Source organism: Physeter macrocephalus, unplaced genomic scaffold, assembly GCF_002837175.3.
Source record: "Physeter macrocephalus isolate SW-GA unplaced genomic scaffold, ASM283717v5 random_1366, whole genome shotgun sequence".
NCBI lineage: Eukaryota > Metazoa > Chordata > Mammalia > Artiodactyla > Physeteridae > Physeter > Physeter macrocephalus.
Window position 1 is genome coordinate 1 of NW_021146597.1, and position 10406 is coordinate 10406.

Genomic DNA, 10406 nt, shown 5'->3' on the forward strand with positions numbered 1-10406 from the left:
TCCATTACTATTTCTCTTAAATGCAAACTTCTCAACACCTAGTGTAGTTCTTTCCATTCAATGAGTGCTCAGCCAATGTGTAATTACTCTTAGAAACAGTCACTCACACATGCTACACAGAGCATTCTCCTTTCACAAAGCAAACGTGTCGGTGTACAACCTCCCAGGTACCATACACAAGATTTTATTACATCTCTTAAAGGGGTATTCTGTTTCTGATTAAATGAAATATTAAACAAGGCCTAGCCTTGGCTTATTAAATACTGACTTGGAGAAACACATATAAACACCCAAAGTCCCAAATAAAATTTCACCCTCTTATATAAGCTTTTTAACTTTCCAAGGTGCTTCCACTACCATTCATTTTACTCTCATCCTAATCATAAGAGGCATCTTTATTTTGATTCATGAAGAAACTAAGGTGAAGAATTTAAATAAATTGCTTCCAAGAACTTCAGAGTCAATCCCTTACAAACTGGAAAAGTTTGGGCAAGTCATTAACGAAGCAACCCTCAGTTCCTTCCACGGTAAAATGGCGGAAAACCACCACAAGCTCCAGGTCTGTTGTGAATAAATGACATACATCCCTTGTTTTCAATTGGCCTCGATGACTATTCCCCTCCCACCACCCCCCGCACAGTGATAAAAGCGTATTTCATCAGTATTAGTCGCTGAACTATGCAGGCTGATTCCTTGCACTGTCAGTACATTAGCACTGCCATCCCTGAGTACCTACAGTGTGCCTCCTACACTTTACGACCCATTTCCCTATACATTATATGCTCCTTCACAAGTCTGTGAAGTAGGCGTCTCCATTTAAAACACTAAGAATCGAGGCTCCGAAAGCTCAAACGGTTTACCTGCCACTTTACCGCTGCTTAATAGGTACTATGGGTGTAACGCAAGCCCACAGCTTCTGACCACGAAATGAGAAACAAAACACTTTAGGGCACAGAGGACCCAGAAGTCACATTATTCACCCCAGAGAGAGAATTCAGAGGGTAAACCCCTTGGCCCGGAATTCAACGCTGGAGCAATAGTGGATTGCGGAGAGTCTGGGAGGGACTGAGGCTTGAGGAACTGGCTACCAGAACCAGACCCCACGGTAAGCGCGCGGCCACACGCCAGCCCTTCTGCAGGACGGACCGAGTCTGGTAATGCCAGAGGCTTTATGTTGCCGCAAACGACAGGTAAGAGACCTCGACAGCTGCCTATAAACTTTCTGGGCCTGCCCAACTCTTAGGGACTCCTAGACGGGAGAAGGAGAGGGAAATGGTTACCTTGACTGCGACTCACCGCGAGCCCGCCATCTTACCTCAACCCGGGTCCTAAGAGACACCGCTCCACGCGCCTTTCTGGCTCGCGGGGCACTCTGGGAAATGTAGTCTCCGCGGGAAAGAACCCCGGGTGCCGTGGGTAAGGCGGGGATCCACCCAACGGGCGCCCGCGTTTAGTTGCAGCAGTTTGCCTGCAGCTTTACTGGCGCTACCCAAAAAAACAAATTCACTGCCCCCTCACATATCCTTAGAAAGTAACGAACACTATTTTTTAAAGTTTATACTAATAATTAGAGCAACTTGAAATCCCTCCTTGGATGAGTTAGGTTTCCCAGGGGAAGAGGTATTTCAGAGAAGTACTGAAGCGGGGTGGGGTTGGATTTGACGTTTGAAATGGGGAAGCATGGGACAGCCTTCAACCTATGTTCTGAGAACTGTGGTAACCAGCACAGTTATTCATTATGGGAGGAGGACGTGCAGGATCCTGGACCTCGCCATGTATCTTAGATGGAAGAAAAGGCCCCTGGGCCTGTGCACTTTCTGTTCTCATTGCCAGCAATGGTCTTCTCTCACTGCTTCTCATGACCACTGCCTTAGTTTATGCAGCTCTTGCTCAAATATCATTTCAGAGAGGACCACATCATTAAAATAGCTTCACCCGCCCTTGTCCCATTGTCCTCATTTATTTTTTTATAACATTTACCATTATATGACATTATATTTTCATTTGTTTCCTTGTTTAATGTCTGTCTCTTATGCCAGAATTCAAGATCCATGAAGGCTGAGAGGGACAGGTATGTTCTATACGGTATACAAATCTAATATCTAGAACAGTGCTTGGCCTCATTGTAGGCCTCCAATATTTGTTGAATGAATAAAACAATTAAATAACACTGCATGTATTCAAGATAGTAGGTGATTGACTGATAAAGCCTAGTTTCACCTAGGAATTCCTTTCCTCCATGATCTGCAACATTTCGGATTTATGTACATTTTTCTGAAAAGTATTCATAGCTTTTAACATGTAATCAAGGGGGTTAATCAACCTCTCAAAAATTTAAGGGCCATAGTCCTGAAGTAGTCCTTAATATCGAAAATAAGTGAATGTAAGTTCACTTACATTCACAGCATAAATGCGGACTGCTGTGATGTCTCTCCTCACTTCCCACAGAATATCAGGCTGGTTCTGCTGCTTATCTTTGCTCCTATGGAAGCTCACATTGAGGACCCATCTCTGTCCTTTCAAGTCTTGTCCATCCTTCAAAGCCACCCCGTGATGTCTTTCTGGACTATGCTGTAGGAAGAGACAGAGAGGAGAAACATATTTGAATGAACTATCAACTGGACTTGTCAAACATTCACTGTGCAAAGCAGAAGAGGGACGGATCAAAGATGATTCCACAGGACATGTCTTGATGGCTGTGAGTAGAGTGGGAACCACTGACAACAGGGAGACTCAGTGCAGCCAGGAAAGGTTCACAAAGCTGAGACCAGGAAAGAAACCAGCCATGTGCATGTAAAAGAGAGTAGAGACAGCTCTAGGCTGAGGGAACAATTTAAAAGTCTAAAAGGGGGTGGAAAGAGCTTATCATATGCTGGAGTATGGTGTGGAGGAGAGCAGCAGGAGATGGGGTAAGGGGCAGGTCATGTTGGGCTTTATAGGCCTTGGTGGTAATAACATGGAATTAGGACACAGATCCATTTGTGTAGCTGTTATTCTAATACAGTAGGGCATCACTGAAGGGTGTTAACACAAAAGAAGTGCCATGATATGATTTATTTTTTAAAAAAGATTACTCCGGCTGCACTGTGCAGAGCAGTTTGGAGAGAGGCAAGACTGCAAGCAAGTCTAATGAGGCTAATGCTGCACAGCAGTCAAGTTTAGAGATGGTGATGATGACGTGATGGATGGCGTCAACAGTGGGGATGGAGAGAAAGGAAAGGAGTCCAGATATAGTGTAAAAGTACAGAACTGATAACTGAACATGATGATGGATTGATTAGCTGTGGGAATTGAGAGAGTGGAAAGACACTTCAGGTGATGCCTTGATGACTGGCTTGAAGGTGGGTGGTTCATGAGATAGGGAAGACTGAAAGAGGAACAGATCTGGGGGGTCTGATGAAGGTGGAAATAAATAATTCCATTTGGGAGTTGTTGAGTGTGAGATACCTCTGAGATATCCAAGTAGAGATATAAAATGAGGCAGGTGGTTGGACAAATGTGTCTGGAAAATAGCAGTTGGGCTAGATGTAGATTTAAAAACCATGGGAATGTTGAGTGCACATAAGGAGTGAGTGCAGAAAAAAAGGAAAAGGACCCAGAACTCGGCCCCAGAGAATTCCAACATTTAGCAGTCCAGTGGAGGACAGCCATCCAGCACCTCTCAGAAGTGGCAGGGAGAGAGGCAGTATGAAAACCAAGAGACTGCAATATGAGAGTAGCTAAGAGAGGCATGTCAGGAAGAGTTTCATAACTTTAGAGTTCGGTGCCAGCAAGTTTAAAGCTATAATTTCCTAAACTATGAACTTGAAGTACCAGTTAATAACTTACACTGTCCTACTTAAAAGCAGTTCAAATTCATGCTAGTAAAATGACAAAAGGGACAAAATTGTAGAACTTTGGAGTTGGTTTCAAATGGCTTCAGTTGAAAAGGGGATTGACTTTTTTTCTTCTCTGACTTTGCAGAATAAAGTCACTTTTTATAAAATCAGAGATTGAAGACTCCAGAGCAATCTAACTGCCAAGCCGTTAGAGAAAGTCTTTCTAAAAACTTTTTCAAAAATTATTACATAAAATTGGCTCTGGTTTTGAGCACTTACTATGTACCAGGCATTGTTCTTCAAATGCTTTACATGTATTGTTTTTGTCTGTTCCTTCTGATAGCTCTAGGAGCTGGGTATAATTATCGTGACTGTCATTATACAATGAAGTAACAGAAGCACAGATAGGTTAAATAACTTGTTCAAAGTCATGCAAGTTACAAGTGGTGAAACTGTGATTTGAACCCAGGAATCACCCATGAGCTTAAAACCACTGAGTTAGGCTAGGCCATGCTCATTTCCAAGTAGAAAATGTAGATTAAAAAAGTACTAACACAGGGAATTCCCTGGTGGTCCAGTGATTAGGACTCTGCACTTTCACTGCTGTGGCCCCGGGTTCAGTCCCTGGGGGGGTGCGGGGGAAATGAAGATCCCACAAGCTGCGCAGTGTGGCCAAAAAAAAAAAAAGAGTGCTAACACAGATTTTAAAAACAAAACCCAAGAGATAATCACTGCTAATATTTTGATGTAAAACCTTTCACTTTTGTCTCTTCGTATATCTATATTATGATAACAGCTAACATTTATTGGACACATGATGTGTACTATTTTAAAGCCCTTGGCCAGTGATGGAGCTGAGATGTGAACCAGCCAGCCTGATTCTCCTTCAGTCTCCCTCTCTTTCACACAAACACATTAGGTTTTCTTTTATTACTGTTAATATACATATACAGATAAACATGCATGCACAATAGATTTTCTTTCTTAATATATCTTTTTTCCCACTTAACCGTGTATCATGAACGTCTTTCCTCTGAATAGCTTAAATATTGTCGGTTTCAAACTGCAAGCCTCCTAGAGATCATCAGGACTTAATTTAGATTATTAAAGATCCTCACACTATAGTCTAAAGTTATTTCATTATTAGATGCTTTCCTGCGACTCCTAAATTTTAAATTTATTCTACTTTGTTCATTCATTCAACAACTATTTATTGAGCACTTATTAGATGTACCAAACACCAGAGCAACAGTTTATGTCATCAGAGATTATACATCAAGTGGGGATGACAGATAGTTAATGTATAATTGTGTAATTAATTATTTTATTATCATTGTCCTGAGTGCTCAGAGGGAAAAAAATGCCACGGAGCATATAACTAGTCTATTGGTGTCTGACTAGTCTTTTAGGGTTAGGAAAGGGTCCCCTGAGGATATGAATTTAAGCAGAAATCTGAAGGAAGGGTAGAAGTTGTAAAGATGAAGAGTACAAGAGAGAACAGCCTGAGTGAGGGCCCTAAGGTAGGAAGTAGTATGATTCTTACAAGAAACAAAAATAAGGTCAATGTGACTAGAATACAGAGTGCTAGCAAAAACAATGAGGCTGGTGACAAAGGCAGATCTATTTTATATTTTTAAGAACTATTTCACACTTGGCAGGTAATGCTTATAAAGGGCTTTCTGGGAGACCACATATATTTGAAACTTATCCAAAATAACAAGACCCCGTTTTTCTAGTATGCATTGAGTATTGTCCTTAAGAAGTGTTTGTTTTGTCTTGTGAAGATAAATTGCACACCTTTAATCACATTGATAAATAATCTCACCAGAAACTGTGAGAAATTTACAGCAGAAACTGTTATTCCCCTATAGCTATTTCTCCCTTTCTTCCATGTTAATAGAACCCCTAATCTTCTACTGAGTGTATGTCTACTCTGAATTTAAAAATCTATATTTCCAAGCCTCCCTTGCAAGCATAGGTGTAGTCATGTGACTAAGTGCTGGCCAATGAGATGTAAGCAAATGTGTCCTGCAGCAGCTTTGCTCTCTTCCTTAAAGATAGCTGGTGGGCACTCTTTGCCCCGTACTCCATCCTTTCTCCAGGAGAGTGGATGTTATGGTCACTATCTTAGAACACTAGCATTTAGAGGGCCTAGACTTAGGAATGATGGCATGGTCAGCTGGAAGGAGTCTGGGTTTTTGATAACTTTGTGGACCAGAGCTCCTAGTTCCTGCACTTCCTACTTAGGGATTTTTACAAGAGAGAAGTAAACTTTTATCTTGTTTAACTCAGTGTTACTTTGAGCCTCTTTTCTAATAGTGAAACCTAATCCTCACTGAAATGACAGAATGAAAACAGTTCAAATCACAAATGATTCAAGAAAAATATATCTAAAGGATTAGTACTGATTAAAATGTAAGGGCCTCGGACTTCCCTGGTGGCACAGTGGTTAAGAATCTGCTTGCCAATGCAGGGGAGACAGGTTCAAGCCCTGGTCTGGGAAGATCCCACATGCTGCGGAGTAACTAAGCCCGTGCACCACAACTACTGAGCCTGTGCTCTAGAGCCCACGAGCCACAACTACTGAACTCACGTGCCACAACTACTGAAGCCCACATGCCTATAGCCTGTGCTCCGCAACAAGAGAAGCCACTGCAACGAGAAGCCCGCACACTGCAACCAAGAGTCGCCCCTGGGCAGCAGCAAAGATACAACGCAGCCAAAAATAAATGAATAAATAAATAAATTTATAAAAAAATAAAGTTTCCTGAAGATGGAAATTCCTTCTTAAAAAAAAAAAAAATAAAATAAAATGTAAGGGCCTCCATAACACTGAACATAACACGGACCACAAGTTATAAACGGCTTTTCCTTCAAAAGCTGTCTTATGAATGCTCCAAGTGATTTTTACATTTATGTCTTCTCTACCCATAAAATCTTGGGCTTCCTGCATGTAGGTGGACCTTATTTTCCAACTATATAGCTCACATGTATAGCATAATGTTAAGGAGGCAGTAGAGCATGGAGGTTAACAAGTAGATTCTGAGAATCTCTGCCTAAATTTGAATCTTGATTCCATGACTTCCTAGCTATGATATTTGGAGAAATTTATTTTCTTAATATTTTTTAGTCTCAGTTTATTCTTTATAAAAGGGGGAATAGAGCTTCCCTGGTGGTGCAGTGGTTGAGAGTCCTCCTGCCGATGCAGGGGACACGAGTTCATTCCCCGGTCCGGGAAGATCCCACATGCAGCGGAGCGGCTAGGCCCGTGAGCCATGGCCGCTGAGCCTGCGCGTCCGGAGCCTGTGCTCCGCAACGGGAGAGGCCACAGCAGTGAGAGGCCCGCGTACCGCAAAAAAAAAAAAAGGGAATAATAATTATATTCCCTACTTTATAGAATTATTGGGTAAATTAAATAACAGAAGGTAAGTAAAATGCTTTGCAAAGTACCTGACATGTAGTAAGCACTCAATCAATACTAGCAATAATTGTATCTTGTAGGTGCTTAATAAATATTTGTATAATAATTTTTTATGAACATCTGACCCAAAGAGATTACTTATTTCTTTGGTATTAAAATATATATTTTGACTGTCAGGAATAATCTACTGAATGTAATTAAAAATGAAAAAATAGACTTAGTCTAAAATGGACAATAATGATTTCTAGCTTTAAGTTGGCATATCACTTAGTCTCAGAGGAAAGCAAACGACATACTCAAACTGTTATCATTCCAGGAGCAGTAGTGGTGTAACCTGGGCTTAGTACCACTGGCTGTTCCTTCCAGGCCAGAAGGGACAACGAGAGGGAGCAGTAACTGGACCCCAGAAGGAGAAAATCCTGTAGTTGGCTACCTTGAGGAGAGCAGTCATCTGTTGAAGGGCATAGCCAGCCTGAGGTGACCTTGCCAGGAGCAACCCAGGGTAATAATTACTCTGACTTCCCTATCCTTTCCCTCTCTAATCTCCTGCAAGGGCTTCTCATTGGCCCAAACCAAACAGAAACCAGTGGTGAAGGAACCCGCTCCATATAGTGTAGTCTATTCAAGTCAGCTTCCTGGGCAGAGAGTAGAGTGGACAAGATGAAGAGTGGATTTGGAGGAGCAAAAGGGAGGTTCCTGGCACCATGTCAGAATAAGTGTCCTTAGGACGCCTTTGGTATTGACTGTAAAACCAGAGATTGGTTTAGTAATCCAATAGGATGTTATTTAAATATAAACAGGGTGACCCTCCCATACTGATAGACAGTGAAAAGAATTCTGAATAGCTTCCAGCAGTAAATACCTTTATTGAATATATTGATAAATCAAATAAGTGAAAGAACTTGGGTAGGAGGTTAGAAACTCAAATCACACTGAAGATTTGGTAAAATGTATAACGTGAATTTAGGTGACATGGGTGGTGAGACCACTCCATTTGGAGAGTATGGACTGGAATTGCTATTGGCACAGCAACCATAAAAGAGGGCTCTGCTCCTTTCAGGTCATATAGAAGAAGGTCCTGGAAGACTGCACTTCCAGACCTCACCCTCACAACCAACCTGGAAGGCACCCCAAACTGCTTGCATAGGTTACCCCAGGTTACTTGGGGATTACTTGTTTCCTTGGGTGTAAGTGACTTTTAGCTCCATAAAGATTTTGAATTAAATGTAGAAATGATGATGTAAATCAAACCCACCTAGTAGTATTATTTTCCAGTTAGCATTGAGAATATAACACACAAACGTGTAGTCTATGTTTATATTTAAGTATTTAGAATATATAAGAGAATTTGGACTGTTAAATTTGCTGTTAGATAGCTTTTTTTAAATGAAATAGCAAGTATAATACAATTTTATTTTTGTTATCCCTAAGTGTACAAAATATATTCATAGAAAAAAAAAAGACTGAAAGTATATATACCAAAATGAACAGTGATTATGTCTGGGTATTAAGATTATAGCGAAATATATTCGTAGAAAAAAAAGACTGAAAGTATATACACCAAAATGAACAGTGATTATGTCTGGGTATTAAGATTATAGGTAATTGTTCTCTTGTAACTCTGCATTTTCTATGAAGAATATATGCAACTCATAGAGAAAGTTTACAAGCAAAATAAAACCTATCAGAAAAATGAGGCTAAAAAAAAAATCCTATCACAACATTATCATGCCAAAAGCTAAGCATATATCATATTAAAAATTCAATATGGGGCTTCCCTGGTGGTGCAGTGGTTGAGAATCTGCCTGCCAGTGCAGGGGACACTGGTTCGAGCCCTGGTCTGGGAAGATCCCACATGCCGCGGAGCAGCTGGGCCCGTGAGCCACAACTACTGAGCCTGTGCATCTGGAGCTTGTGCTCCGCGACAAGAGAGGCCGCGACAGTGAGAGGCCCGCGCACCGTGATGAAGAGTGGCCCCCGCTCGCCACAACTAGAGAAAGCCCTTGCACAGAAACGAAGACCAACACAGCCAAAAATAAATAAATAAATAGATAAATTAAAAAAAAAAAATTCAATATTTTCCATTTTAGAATTTACCTCCAAGCCACAAATCCTCACTAAGAGATTCTGCAAAAGCACTTGCACCCAGGTCGCCAATGAGCGTGTTGCAGTTGAGTGATGCGCCTCAAACCAGCCATACAGTCAAGATCAGATCTCCTGGAAGGAAGACTCTCAGCCCAGGTTTCTTCATGCCTTCTGGTAGTCTGATACTTCAAAGATTTAATGGTGTGATCTGCTCCCTGCCATGTCAGATTACACCCCGTGAAGTTTACTGTCTTAAGAGTGACAGAGTTCTTTACACCTTGACAAATAATTTCTAAACCTCCATCTCCAAGGGGACAATTCGCAAGACACAGGTGCGCCAAAAGTGGCCGATTTATTCAATCCCTTTGTTAACATAGTTAAGTCTCTCTCTCTCAGAACTAGCCCATTTAGCTCTAGGTTCCTTAGCGCACCGACGCACTTACATAGCATTTAAGAGCTTTACACAACTAGAAGGTCACATCTTTATTTATCGCAGGAACACGACTTCTCTAAACTTTATTTCTGTCACAACCTGTCTTGCCCAGCCGTGGCTGGAAGAAGCTTTGGATACAGATCAGGGGCAGAGGGTGCTCAGGAGCGGCGCCCAGTCCACCCCACGGAGGCGGTCAGCATTAAATGCAACAGGCCCTCCCGCAGGGAAGCGTGCATGGCGGGAGGAGGCACCAAGTCCTGCAGCGCGCACAGGTCCTCACAGCGCGGAAGTCGGCCGCGCTGTCCTGGCACAGCATCACTGAGTGATCATGGCCCGAGAGTGGCCTTGGGGACGCTGGCTGCGGACACGATGCCCACACCCGCCTGGGGGCCCTGGCTCGCCTCCAGGCCCCTCGGGCGCCCACCGTCCGGCGGCTGCGGCCCCGCAGCGTGCGCAGGACCCGCGTCACAGCCAGACGACGCAGGGCCACGGGCCCAGCTAGGCCAGCGCCTCCATGCCGCGCTCCCGTGCCACCTCCCACGGTGCATCGCCGGCCCTTGGCGCCAGCCTAGATAGCGTTTTGATTCTAATTTTTAAAAACTTTTTATTACACAAAAACAAAAAAAAACAAAAACAAAAAAACAAACAA

At 42.5% G+C, this 10406-nt stretch overlaps 1 long non-coding RNA gene and 1 pseudogene across 1 annotated transcript; one reads left to right on the forward strand and one right to left on the reverse strand.

Annotated features, from left to right (window-relative positions):
* Window positions 1-739: 739 nt before the first annotated feature.
* Window positions 740-2631, forward strand: LOC102991163 (uncharacterized). The gene is made up of 3 exons (XR_447526.3): window positions 740-1190; window positions 2040-2071; window positions 2449-2631. It is a non-coding gene; the product is annotated as an uncharacterized lncRNA (long non-coding RNA).
* Window positions 2632-9325: 6694 nt separating this feature from the next.
* LOC102991644 (centrosomal protein of 78 kDa-like) lies at window positions 9326-9993 on the reverse strand (annotated as a pseudogene).
* Between the last annotated feature and the right edge of the window lie 413 nt (window positions 9994-10406).